This window comes from Gorilla gorilla, chromosome 17, assembly GCF_029281585.2.
Source record: "Gorilla gorilla gorilla isolate KB3781 chromosome 17, NHGRI_mGorGor1-v2.1_pri, whole genome shotgun sequence".
Taxonomy (NCBI): domain Eukaryota; kingdom Metazoa; phylum Chordata; class Mammalia; order Primates; family Hominidae; genus Gorilla; species Gorilla gorilla.
Window position 1 is genome coordinate 73,742,327 of NC_073241.2, and position 13,814 is coordinate 73,756,140.

Below are 13,814 nucleotides of genomic sequence, written 5' to 3' on the forward strand. Positions count from 1 at the left end.
AGAACAGCTGGCCTAATCACCTCTAACAATTCTTCTACTTTGAGCATTCCCTAAATCTTAGATCAAATGTTGATTAGAAGCTTGATTCTATGAACATGCCATGTAAAGTCATTTATATAGAGAATAGTTGAGACAGACTTCACTATTGCCTTTTAGAATTGAGCATTCATTAGCTCATGAAGGCATTTGAAAATTGAAGAATTTCTTGGTAGTAAAATGAAAACAGAAATTGGTATCAAGAGAGGAAACAGAAAGATTGCCAGAATCTTAGAAGTCCCTCCTTGTAGACAGGATCTCTTGGGTTAGGATCACAGCTCAGAGAAATGAAGGATACCAGACTAAGCTCAGCCACTTTGTCCAACATGGTAAACCACAAAAGAGTGATAACAATATGCCCCTAGATAAAAGAATCAGCTATGGTGTTCCCCATGAACAGTATGATAGTGACAGTGAGAGTTACATGGGATGGAACTGGTGAGGGAGAAGAATCATAAGGTATATAACCCCAGAAAGGCTATTTTCTGTTCAAGCTTCAACTACAGTTCTGCAACCATGAATATTAAATTCTTTATGACAAAGGCAACCATTACATTAAGGAAACAAGATGTACAAAGTGTAATTGGAAGTCAACGTACTTTTTTCTCTCCCATCCCCAGCCCCACCCTCACTCCATCACTCTCATCCAGTCTCTCTAAATCTGGGGGAAGCGGATTTACTGATTATTCTTATGTTATAAAAATTATACAACACAAAACAGTCTGCATAATTAAAATCCCCAATCTCATATTTAAAAAAAAAACTCAAAACTGGCTTTAAAATGAAAATTTTCCCTTCCATTTCAGAGTGCTGCACACATGAATCTTGAAGTTGAGGAAGCAGATGTGATCAGCTTCTTCAGCTTTGCAGTGGGTCTCCTCAAACCTCTTCTCACTTAGCTGAAGTGGAGAGACACCAATACCTATCTCGAAAAATTTACCCTCTAATCATCAACTCCCAAATCTTTTGTAATTTTTGCATGTGTGGGAGGATTAAGAATTATGCAATTAATTGGTTTTTGACAATTTAAAAATTTTGCATCCTCTGTCACCTAACTAATGTCTATTGAATATTTGTGTTGCACATACACTGTGTTAGTTCAATGTATCTAAGAGACAGGAGGCAGATATTCTCTTCAGGATGAGTGCCATAAAAGTGAAACAAAAATTTCACCAGAGAAGGAGATCATTGGTCACTGGGACTGTCTGGAAAGTTTTCAGAGAGGGCATGATATATGTGTTGTAACTTAAGAGAGATGGATTTCCAACAGGCAGAAGTGAGCGATAAATTTCTTCATATTTACTGAAAAAAGTATAACTATAATCAACTGGTCAAATTGTAAAGGTGCCAGATTAAAAAAAAAAATGTTTACTTGTACTATATGGAATGTATTTAATTTAGTACATTTTACTATATGTCTGTCTGATTCAATTGATCTATAAGTTGTTAAGAAGATAGCAACTGAATTGGGTATTTGCCTTTTTGGGCTACTCAGTATTGGAACTCACTCCCTTGGAGGACAGATATGTTTTCCCTAACTCCTGGCAGCTAGACAACAGGCACTTCATTGAAACTCAATCAATTGCATATTTTCCCTGGGACTTTAATTGGGAGCAAATAAAGCAAAGACACAGGAAGCAAATTGGAATGCCTCTGACTGTGGTGACGGCATGCATCTCCCAGCAACCATGTCAGTGGCGACTTCTAATACCCAGACCTAGTATTGTAGGTCAGATTCTTTTTGTAGCATCTTCTTAGATGTAATTCAGGCACACACACTAGCCTACTTCAGCTTCTGCTCATTTTCTGAGGCCAGTTCTTTACTCTTCCCAATTATTCTTGGAGTTATCCAGTATTCTTCCAATAAATTCCTTTTCTGCTTAATTTATTCAGGCTTTGTCTCTGTTGTTTGCGACCAAGGACCCTGACTAAAAAAATGTGTCTTTTTTTCTTGTTCTCTTTTATTGACATAATAAGCACTCAATCGTTGGCCTGAATGGAATTGAAATGTCCGTTGCCAGATTTTGAAAGGCTTTAAGTTTTAAGTTGACGATTTTGTCTTTTATGCAAAGGACTGGTGTGAAAAAATTTTTGTGAATGTCATTCTCAGTATTCTCCCTCTTAAAATCTCACCTATTTCCTTGGGTTCTAAGGTTACAGTTCACATTTCAACTTCTTCATAAATATTTTCATTTGGATACACTGCCAGCACTTCAAGCATATCATTTAACAATTAAAATTTTTAATTTATATCCCAAATCAGTTCCTTTTTTAAACTTCCTTATTTTTCTTAACTTTATAACAAGGTCCACAGCCTTGGATATCCCCACACACACCCACCCCCTCCCCGCCCCTCCCTACACACATACTTTGACTCCTTTTTCTCCTCGTGGCCTCTCACCAATTCCAACTAAATTATAGCTCAGGAACTTATTAATATCACTAAAATCCTAGGTTGGAAAGTCAGTCTCCTTGACTTTACAACTCTTATATTCTTCTGGCAATTATTCTTTCTAGGTTGCCCTAGGGGGATGTCCAGAAGTGATTAGGTAGAAGCAAAAGTAACTAAAGAGAAGGACTTAGGCTAATATTACACATCTATCAAGAAGGATTAGAACTGACCATGAAAAGAGACAACTTGAATTTCAAAGATGACCTGGAAAAAGAGATCTCAGTAGAGTTGTGGTAATGAATATGAGACAGTAAGTGTTTGTAAAAGGGTGGGATGAAAGTTGGGTCTGTAAAAGCAGACGGTTTCTTGAGAATATGAAGAGAAAGCAATAGCAGGAAGGGGCAATAGGTGTGGGAGAAAGCTGTACATATGTAGTTATTACAAAACATGACAATTAGAACCAAACAGCCTAGATTCACATCTCAGAGCCATTATATACCACCAGTTCCCCGACCTTAGGCATTCAAATATTACCTCTCCCTGCCTCCATTTCTTCGTCTCTAAAATGCAGCTAATAGTATCTGTCCCAGTGACGATTAAATGAGTCTGTACATCTAAAGCACTTCTGAGAGAGCCAGTAAATCAGTAAGACATCAGCAAGCATTAGTTCCAAAGGGTAATTTCCTTCTTTTCTCCACATTATGAAAGACAAAAGCTTATTTTAAGACATATGTTTTTAAATAAGAAGATAAGTTTTAAAATGGAAAAGAGAGAAGAAAATTTAGCAGAGGTAGATCTGTGAGACAGGGAGAGGACAATACATACCAGGATTTATAAGCTTGGCCTTTCACACAGAGATGACTCGTTGGGCAGGGAGGAAAGCAGCTCAGAGAATATTTCCATAATTCTTCAGTGAACAGGAGGATGTGATGAACAAGTTGTGCTGAGCAATCCACATGTTGTTCTGCACTGGGAGAGGGAGTAGGGGACTGTCTAGGGGCTGAACTGCAGAGAGAAGGATTTTTACAAACTTTGCTGGGATATGTAGTAACCACTTTGGTCTCATCCCAAGTAAGAGAGACTTTGCTGCTGATCTTACTCCTGGACCAGACATTTTTTCAGCATTTAGGTCCTCCCCAGTCCATAAATGCAATAGGCATGCCAACTCATCAGATCCAGAAAATGAGCTGCCATAACTTGACACTTGCCCCTTTTTGTCAAATGTATATACACACTGTGTAGTTAACAGAGGGAGAGGATAAGGGGTAAGTTTTAAATATACATTTACATGGCTTTACTTTCTAGAAAATGTCTCATATAATTTTTATTTAAAACCTACTGGGCTTTCCTCAGTGTGGTTTGGAAACACTTATGCATCCCTGATAGGTATGTATGTTGGAGAATTACATCACATTACACACAGATGTATCCTTTGTCTGCTCTGGGGCCGTCTGTGCTTTTATCCATCCCACCAAGGAACCATGCCAAGAAACTTCTGAGAAGCAGACAGGCCATGGGCCTTTAAAGGAGGAGTGCTGTTTCCTCTTGTTCATTCCTAGTGCACAAGTTAGACTCAAGTCTTCTGTGGGTCTTGGGACCAATTCAGTTCCCAATGTCAGTGTCTTAGCCACCACTCATTCTTCTGTAGAGAGGGGCTGCTGAAATGGTGGAAATCCGAAAACACTAAAAACAATGCCTTATGAGTGAGAAAACTTATAACCTCTTAGCAAGCTTTGGCATCTCTCTATCTCATTTCCTTCTAACAATAATCCAGCTGGTTGGGAGAGATTGATATCCTAAGCCCCATTTTATAAATAAATAACTGAGGCACAGAAACTCATAAGTAAATCCTCTCATGATTTCCATCATGCTTTATCACAATCCCTGTGAACTCAGTTTCTACTTCTACAATCAAAACACAACAGGAAAATTCACTACCTACTAAAATATCTTGATAACTATACAGGCAGGGATTGTAACTGAATAATCTCTGTATTCTCAGCATCTAACCCAATACCTGGCATGGGATACTCACTCGATGAGATGTCAAACATCTAAATATATCAAACTAAACCGAATGAAGTACTACATTATCTACTTCCTTGAGCTGTTCTTGTTATTCTCACCTTTGCTGAAATGAACAGACTCAATTTCACTGTATTATATAAACCCAAGGGCTACCAAGAGAAATATTGACCCAACAGTAATAATAGGTAACTTTATTTCAAAAACTTATTCATTCCCTGACTAAGTCTACAACTATTTCTCTAAGGATGGGTAAAATACACAGAATATATTCCCTTTACAGATTTCCCCAAGAATAGGAATCATGTCATCTACTTCTTTCTGTATCTCAACACATTGCACAAACTTCTGCAAATATTTAGGACAAAAGAAGTTTCAGGCAACTGTATCTGGGATTCTGAACACTATTCTCTTAATTACATAGAATTCAATCAAATCATAAAACTATAAATAATTTCTGGGCAAAGAAAATGAGCACGGTTTTGCACTGGGTTCTACATGAGATACAAGATCTTTATACAAAGTGTTTTCTCTCGGTGTGCTTACCTGTTAAATCATGTTAAAAAATAAAAGATGAAAAAATAAGTACAGGTATGGCTTAAAAAGATTATAGGAGTTCAGGAAAAAATATTCACATAGTACATTAGTCAGGTCTTCACTGAAAAGGTGAAGCTTGAGACTCATCAAAAAGGATGCTACATCAAGGCTATTGCCCTCAAGCTACATTCCTTATCAGCCATCTGCAGCCTGGAGGTGTACATCCCCTGATTAAGGTGATAAGCCTGGGCTTATATGATGGCAGATAGGATTGTTTTGCACAACATAGCTCCATCTTCAGATTTCTTACTTGGTGGTAAATTTCTGCTTTTGTTTGCATTTTTGTTTTGTGAAAATCCTCCATCAACATCACCATCTGAGTCCAATAATCAAGATATAAAAAGGAAATGATTTTAAATATATGAAGATTTAATTAAGAGCACCCAAGCCTGTCAAGGTGAAAGTGACCACAGAAAGTGATTAGGAGGGCCATAGTGACACAAACTCAAAAAAGCCTATCACATACTCACACAAAAACTACACAGACCCATGGCATCCAGACACACAAACTCACACACACAAACCAATGCATGCATATAAATACTCCAAAGCCAACCTGTTTGCCATTCTTGTGCGAGGTGGGAAACTGCAATTTCCCCTAAAAAGTTAATGTTTCTCATTAGAAAACCTCTTATTTCACTTCAACCTAGTTTCAGATTTTTGTCTCTAAGGTCACTAAGGGTCTCAGCTTAAAGTCATTTCTCCAGTTGTTTGTGGCATCTTTTTTTTTATTCTTCCCCCTCTTCCTATTAGCAGTCAATTAACTGTAAATTAGAAAACATTAAGTTACATTTGAATTATTTTGGACAAATGCAAACACACTATAGAGATTGACAATTCACCCATAATTATCACATTAAACATTTTTTTTGCAAATTTCAGAGCTACAAAAGTACTAATTAGGGAGATTTGATGTTTTTAGTGATCTCAGGTATTTAAGGGAACAACACATGCATATGAGGCTGTAGATACTCTAATTCTTTCTTGGTTCTCTCAGTTATAAAAGCTTAACCTTTATAATAAGTTCTCCTCTTAACCGTAAACTTGAGAAACAGAAGAAAATCCACTACTAGGAACATCCTTCACCACCACACAAGCTCAGTTTCCAGAGGCCAAAACAAAAGGCACATTATATATCTTCAGCTGCATGGCCCAAAGGTACCTGACTGGAACTGGGAGCCCCTCCAGCCCAGTCAGAAGGAAAATATTACCCTTCTATTTAACAAGGCAGTGCTGAAGGATTAATCATTAAATAAATAGCAACAAGCCAGGAGATTTACAGGAGGGACAGAACCCCACCCGGTGTTCTCAATTTTTCTGGGATTCAGGATGGAAATTATTACAAGAATAGTTTGGAAGGGGCTTCACTAACAATCACCTTCCAAGGCAAGGTGGAACAATGCATGCAACCTCAAGTAGGACCCAGACAAGAGGGAAGTTCATCACCCAAGCCCTCTGGGGAGCATAGGTTCCTTTTGTCTAACAGCTGGCATCCACGCACAGGATTGATCAAACCTGGAGAATGTGCAAAGCCTGGCCATGTGTTGCTGTGTGACTTTAAGCAAGTCATTTAACCTTTTTGGACTTTGTCTTTCTCAATTTGAAGTGGATATGCTACCCATATTATAAAGTACACCATAACTAGTCATACATAGGAAATAAAAATCTTGTCACTTGGGCTGTTTATGTCTCTTCAGGCCTCCCTCCTACAAGGACAGATCCAAATAAGTCCTGACTCTCTTTAGAAAAAATATTTCTGTAATCTGAGCCAGGAGACCAGAAGCATTTGTCTCAACAAAATGAGGCATATGCCTTCTCTTAGAAAGTAGATCACAATTCTAAGACTGCTTCATGAATGACCTCACCTTTGGGTTGTAACATGTTTGGTCTATTCTATGTGACTAGATGGTATTGAAAAGATATAGACATTTCATGAAATATGTTATCTCAAAAGTACATCCCTATTAAAAGAGATTGAACAAGAGTCTTTATCTGTGATTAGATTTATTCTGTCTCCTGTTATAATTTGTATGTATTAACTCAACAAAAAATATTTACCAGACATCTAAAGTGTGCTAAAACCAGTGTTTAATCTTCAATACAATGTAAGAAAATGAGGGGACACAATCTCTGTATATATGGCAATTCATAATACAGTCAGGATACAGTAAGAAGAGAAAAAGATAGCACAAATAAATTATGTAAATAAAAATATAAGCAGCATTTGGAAGGAGACCTGAGAGCTTCATTTCCACTGTAGCTGGGACAGACCTGTGATGTTGTTTTCCTGAGTCCAGGGTGACCTGGCAGGAAAGGGCAGTGATGATAGCTCCTGGGTGGTGGCACCCTGGTATTGTGCTAGGGGCCAAGCTGCCAAAGAGCATCACTTGGGGTGTCAAGCAGGTAGTAAAGTAGATTTAGACATGTACAGGGACTCATTTCCTCAAGAACGCATTGGAAGGTCAGGTGAGCCAAGCCACAGACTACGGCTTGATCTGCAATCCCAGGCTTCAATCCTGTGCTCCAGATCAGAGAAGGCCTGATGGAGAGTTATCACAAGGGGTCCTTGCTATGAAGTACCCATCAAGAGGACTTCTCACTGTTTTTGAAAGTTTCTGAGGTCTCCTTTGCACAATGTCAACTGTTTAATGTGTAACTAAATTGCCATATCATGGTGAAAGACAATATCTTTAATGGTACGCGGGTACAGCACAGCCCATAATGATATCATCCCTATAAGCATCAGAAAAAGAAAGGGGTAGGTGTTCTCTGTCACTGAGAAACTCTACTTCAGGTTTATGAAAGGGGCACTATAGTAGTCCCAAACCCTGTACAATCTACATCATGGCAGGGATGATAAATGATAATTCTCCAGGATTGGAGAAAAAAGAAAAAAGAAAGAGGACAGATTGTGCTGAAGGGTCTGATCTCAAAGGGCAGACCAATAAGAATCCACTTTAGTTGACTCTCCCTCCATGCTCAACCTCTATGCTTTGGACAAGAATAGCCTCATTTTTTCTATCCTCATGGACTTCGGTGTCTCCATGTCCTCCCTCTTTTGACTCTGCTTGTTGTGAGAGCAACGAATCTTCCTGAATGGGGTGGATGGTATGGGAAAGAAACCAAGCATTGTTGATTAGGGATTTTCATGATGATTAACAAAACAACAACAAAAATCAAACAAAGGCAATTCAAGGAAGTTGTTATGTGAATATTATTATATGAATGACAGAATGTGATTAAGTGTTCGATGAGAAGATAAATAATGTATGTTTATTGTGGCACTATTCACAATAGCAAGGGTTTGGAACCAACCCAAATGTCCATCAATGATAGAATAGATTAAGAAGATGTGGCACATATACACCATGGAATATTATGCAGCCATAAAAAAGGATGAGTTCGTGTCCTTTGTGGGGACATGGATGAAGCTGGAAACCATCATTCTCAGCAAACTATCACAAGGACAAAAAACCAGACATCACATGTTCTCACTTATAGGTGGGAATTGAACAATGAGAACACTTGGACACAGGAAGGGGAACATCACACACCGGGGCCTGTCATGGGGTGGGGGGAGGAGGGAGGGATAGCATTAGGAGATATACCTAATGTAAATGACGAGTTAATGGGTGCAGCACACCAACATGGTGCATATATACATATGTAACAAACCTGCACATTGTGCACATGTACCCTAGAACTTAAAGTATAAAAAAAATTACCAAAAAAAATAATAATAATGCGTGTTCATAGGTGTCCCAAAAATGCAATAGTAACATGATCTGGAATCAAAAGATAAAGTTCCATAGAGGAAAAGAGAGACAAAAATGCAGTTTTGAAGGATGAGAAAGAGTATAATAAATTGAGAGCATGACAGCATGTATGAGGACATTTCCAGTGAGGAGAACAGTTTTCCAGCTTAAGCAAAGCTGTAAAGGTGGAATGAGTTTCTTGTTTGTCGGAGAATAGTAGCCAAAATGATCTCCTTTCTTTCAGGGTATAATCTTTTGGGGTACAGTCTGATTTCTGGACTCCAGCCTTCTCACTCCTTTCCCTCTTGTCTTGTTCCCTCTCAGTCCTATATCCATGTCATGCTGGCAGGGAGGCTTCATAGAATACTTAAACCAGGATGGCCCTTTTATGCTTGTATGTAACAGTCATCATATACTCATCCAAGATTCACTTAAAATATCTGTCCTAAACCTTATGCTAAACCTTATGTCTGCCATTTCTACAGGCATATATCCCAAAAAGTGCCTAGCACAGAGTAAATTTTAAATTAATTAAATGATTATCAGATTCTTGAGAATGAGATCTGGCTTCAAGGAGTAACATTACTGATACAAGATGAAATAACATGGTTCAAGCTCTCCATTCAGGACCTAGTGTTGGTAAGAAAAGGCTTGCATAAAAGGAATGACAAGGTAATGTTATGAAGAGTTTAATAGACACATATGGTGCTATCAAAAGCATGAAAGGGGGCATCAACACTGCTGGGAGGGTCAGGGCAGGCTTCACAGAGGAGGTGAGCTCTTTGCTGAATCTTAAAGGATAGGGGGAGGGCTCACTCTTTAGCTAGCAGAGAGTAAAGCAGAGGATTTGAAATATGAGTAGTGTAGGGAGCAGTAGATTAAATTGGAGCTTAGAGATGCTTTGAATTTCAACCTTTGTTTTATCTATAGAGAGTCACAGCCAGAGCATATTGTCACAAGTTGAAGTCTAAATTGCTTTAGATCACAGGTTCCCAAAGGGTAAGGTCCATGTCTTTGGTGTATTCTCTCAGAACTTAATGCCTCCTGCACGGTGGGTGTTCAAATAAATATTTAATAATAATGAGCTGATTAATTGAGGGCACTCATGTTCCATATGCATGGGTAGAGACCTCTTTTCACTTTAATTACTATTGCTTTAATCATCATTAAATGCATTTCTTAGATAGCAATTTGGTTCATTGTTAAACGTTCTGGCTGCCTAAGTTTCTAGCCCTAAGGTAAATAGTAGTATCAGAGAATAACCCTGTTCTTACTTCTAGTAAATGATTTCGTGGCACTGTCTATATGAACCTGAAGCAGAATTCTAGAAAGACACTTATCAAGAGATTACACCTGGAAGAATGTTGGAGAGGACTCGCGATGTTGGGAAATAAAGAGAATTCCCTAGAAGGAACTGGGAATCCAGTGGGGATTTTCTCACATAGCAGAGGCAGAAATAAAATCAGAAAGAGGTCTTCCAACAAGTGTGGCAAAAAAATATATGGGTTCCTGACTTGATGATGCAATCCGGGGAGGAAACTACGAGTAGCCATAGCAACTGGTCAACTGGTGAGTGTGCTTCAGACCCAAGGGACCCAAAAGGGTGAAAAGTAGAAACACACCTGTATGTGTGAGCATCTCTGCCAGCCAGATCATCAATGATCAAACTACCCCAGGTTGTAAAAGGCCAATCTCACCTCAGCTGAATAAAGGCTAAAATGAATTCAAGACTCTTAGGCCAGGAGAAGTCTGGAGAGCAGTGAACTCCAATGTAGAGGAGGTAGCATCATTTCCCGCAGCAAAGCTATGCCCAATAATGGAGCAGAAGCAAAGAGAAGGTTAGAGTTGAGGAGGAGAAAAGGAGAACGGAGGTTAGAACACTTACAGCTTTTTCATATGCACAAGTGGAGAAAGCATTTATGAAAGCTTCTTGCTTGACCAATTTACTGCCCCAGGCCTAAGGGCCCAGCATGGAGCAGGCAATCACTGCAGATCAAATACAAGACTGGGGCTTTTGGGCAATCATCCTAGAGGATCCTAATAAGTGTTAAATATTGTTTCTCTTTTTCCATTCTTGCCACAGTAGAGCCTATTATGCATAAAACATCCAGAGTGATATTTTTTAAATACAATTCAGATTGTATCATTCTCCTGTGTAAAACTCCCCAATGGCTCCCCATAGTATAGCTCTATGATTACTGTAGTGCAGAGGTCTCAAACTCAAAAGTCTAGAGGGACTAGATTGTAAGTGTTAAAAACTCATTATTAGATTAGAGAGGCCTCTCAGAATGCAAGTATGTGTGAATTTAAAGAGCACTGTTGCCGCTTCCCCCTTTCATGTGTTGCCATGTGAAATTATGAACCCATCATTGCTAGAATTAATTTTTAAACACAACGTGGATATCTAAATTTTATGTGAAATTTAATTTTAAATGTTGGATCAAATTTATAAAATATAGTTCATGCTAAGCAAAATGTATCCGCATAAGTGTTCTGTCTACTAGCTTCCAACTGGGCTCCTCTGGGATAGGGATAAGGCCAGTCTAGAATTGGTGTCAGATAAAGTTATCTCATGATTGCTGACATAGGGGTTAAAATTGTACCAAACGCAATGAGTGTTATGAGAAGCAAATGGCCAGATCAAAGGGCTAAACTTATATCTGCGCAGTCTAAAGAGGGGCCTCAAAGACTGAGGATAAAAGATTAAGACAGGAGAGCTCACTAGAACCCGTGCTATGTAACCACAGCAGAGAGGTCCATAGAGCTATTGATGCCTCAGTAACTTTCTGAAGCAACAAGCCAAGCTTATAAGATTGCCTTACCATGTATGGTCTCTAACTAGACAATTTCATCTTCTGTATTTATGTATGAAGAGGCAACAGAATGCAGAAGGAGTAAGAACATACTGTTGGCTAAATGCTCAAAACACCATCCATCTCTTCAGAGGTCTGCGTGGGCTTGTGGTTCATAGAGAGCACAGCCTTACTGAGTGGGGTGCAAAAGTATACTTCTTGGTGATTATTCCCAAAAGTAACCTGTAGCATTGGGGAAATAAGACATGGGCTTAATTCAGTTGGAGATAATACACTAAAGAGTACCTGAAGCAAACCCCAGATCAGAGGCATTTCAATCAGCAAAGGGGAAGTTCAGAATCTCAGAGAGGAAGAGAGTGGGTAGGTGTTATCAAAAAAGGTTTTAGAGAGAAGGCAGGACATGAGATAAAGAACAGATTGATGAAGTTTTTATTACTTCATTAATTCAACAAATGTTTATAGAATGCTAGGCATGGTTTTAAACATTGGCATTGGGGATACAAGAGAAAAGAAAGCAATGACCCTGATGGAGCTTATTCTGGTTGACAAATAATTTCTGCTAGTTAGACAATGAAAGAGGGAAATAAGACTAGTGTGGTTAGGAGTTGGGCATCTCTTCAGAGGTGGCACCTGATCTATATCCTGATAGACAGAAAGGAGCCAGACAGATAAAGGTGTCAGGAGAAAGCATCTCAGGCAGAGACAATAAGAGGCATATGGTGGCAATGAGCCTAGTGTGTTCAAGAGAATAAGAGGTATATGGTGGTAATGAGTCTAGTGTGTTCAAGAGAATAAGAGGTATCTGGTGGCAATGAGCCTAGTGTGTTCAAGAAAGAGGCTGGATGGAGGTAGTGCCATGACATGAGAGATAGTTGGCAAGGGTCTTGCAGATTCTAGACACAGGGAAAGAATTTCAATTTTGTTGTATTTTTAATGTTCAGCCATTGGAGTGTTTTAGGCAGGAGAATAATATGATATGGACAGTACCTTTAAAGATCACAGTAGCCATTATGTGAAAAAGAGAATTTAAGGACAAAGAATAGAAGGGCATAGACCTTCTAGAAAGTGAATGCAGGCCGGGTGTAGAGGCTCACACCTATAATCCCAGCAGTTTGGGAGGCGAAGTCGGGCAGATCACAAGGTCAGGAGTTTGAGACCAGCCTGGCCAATATGGTGAAATCCCATCTCTACTAAAAATACAAAAAAAATTAGCCAGGCGTGGTGGTGCATGCCTGTAATCCCAGCTACTCGGGAGGCTGAGGCAGGAGAATTGTTTGAACCTGGGAACCTGGGAGGCAGAAACTGCAGTGAGCCGAGATTGCACCACTGCACTGCAGCCTGAGCAACAGAGCGAGACTCTGTCTCAAAAAAAAAAAAAAAAAAAAAGTGAATGTGATAGAGCAGGCAAGAGATTAAAGTGTCTCAAGTGGTGTTTAGCAGTGCTGAGTTGCTCCAAGTATTGAAGCTGAAGCTGATAAATAAGGACCATGAAATACAGTATTTTGAAAGTTGGAGGCAAATTAATCCAATTTTTAAAGAGAGCACTGAGATTCCTTACCAAAGGACTGATGTGACAGTAGAAGAATAATTTATTTTCTTAGTTGTTTATCACCTGTTTTTCTCTGTAAACTTCATGAGGAATTTGGTCTTACTCTTCAGGACCCCATCAACTTTACTACCATCACCACAAGACAAGTATCCTGAAGGCAAACACCATGCTAATTTCACTTTGAACACAGTTATTAGCATACAGTATGCTCAATAAGTGATTAATGAATGTAATGAGCATATAAGTGGAAGAACAATATATTCGATGAAATAAATAAGATTTAACGGAAAGATATTAGAAGAATAACAAGCAATGAAGTTGCTACAATAATGCAAATTTGAAATTAAGGGACTATACTAAGGAAAGAAGGAATGAAAGAGAAATGCAATCTGCATTTTTAAGGAAATCAATAGAATGTGGTAATAGTGGTGGCCTATTGATCATAAAGGATGAAATTGAGAAAGAAATTAAATATGATAGATTAGTATGTCACATCTATTTCACCCTCAACTCGCATCTCCTGTCCAGTGTGCTAACCTCATCTGCAAAGTTGGGAAAAATGAAAAACACATTTCCCAGGGACTCTTGTAGTTAGGATTCTTGATGTGATATAGGTTTGGACAATTTTATGCATATTCATGATATTT

General features: G+C 38.8%; 1 long non-coding RNA gene across 1 annotated transcript in view; it reads right to left on the bottom strand.

Annotated features, from left to right (window-relative positions):
- LOC109023108 (uncharacterized) overlaps positions 1-13,814 on the bottom strand; it is a 219,793-nt gene that overhangs the window by 203,091 nt on the left and 2,888 nt on the right. The window contains exon 2 of the long non-coding RNA XR_004067944.2: positions 3,254-3,397. This is a non-coding gene — a long non-coding RNA (uncharacterized lncRNA). The remainder of the gene's footprint in view (positions 1-3,253; positions 3,398-13,814) is intronic.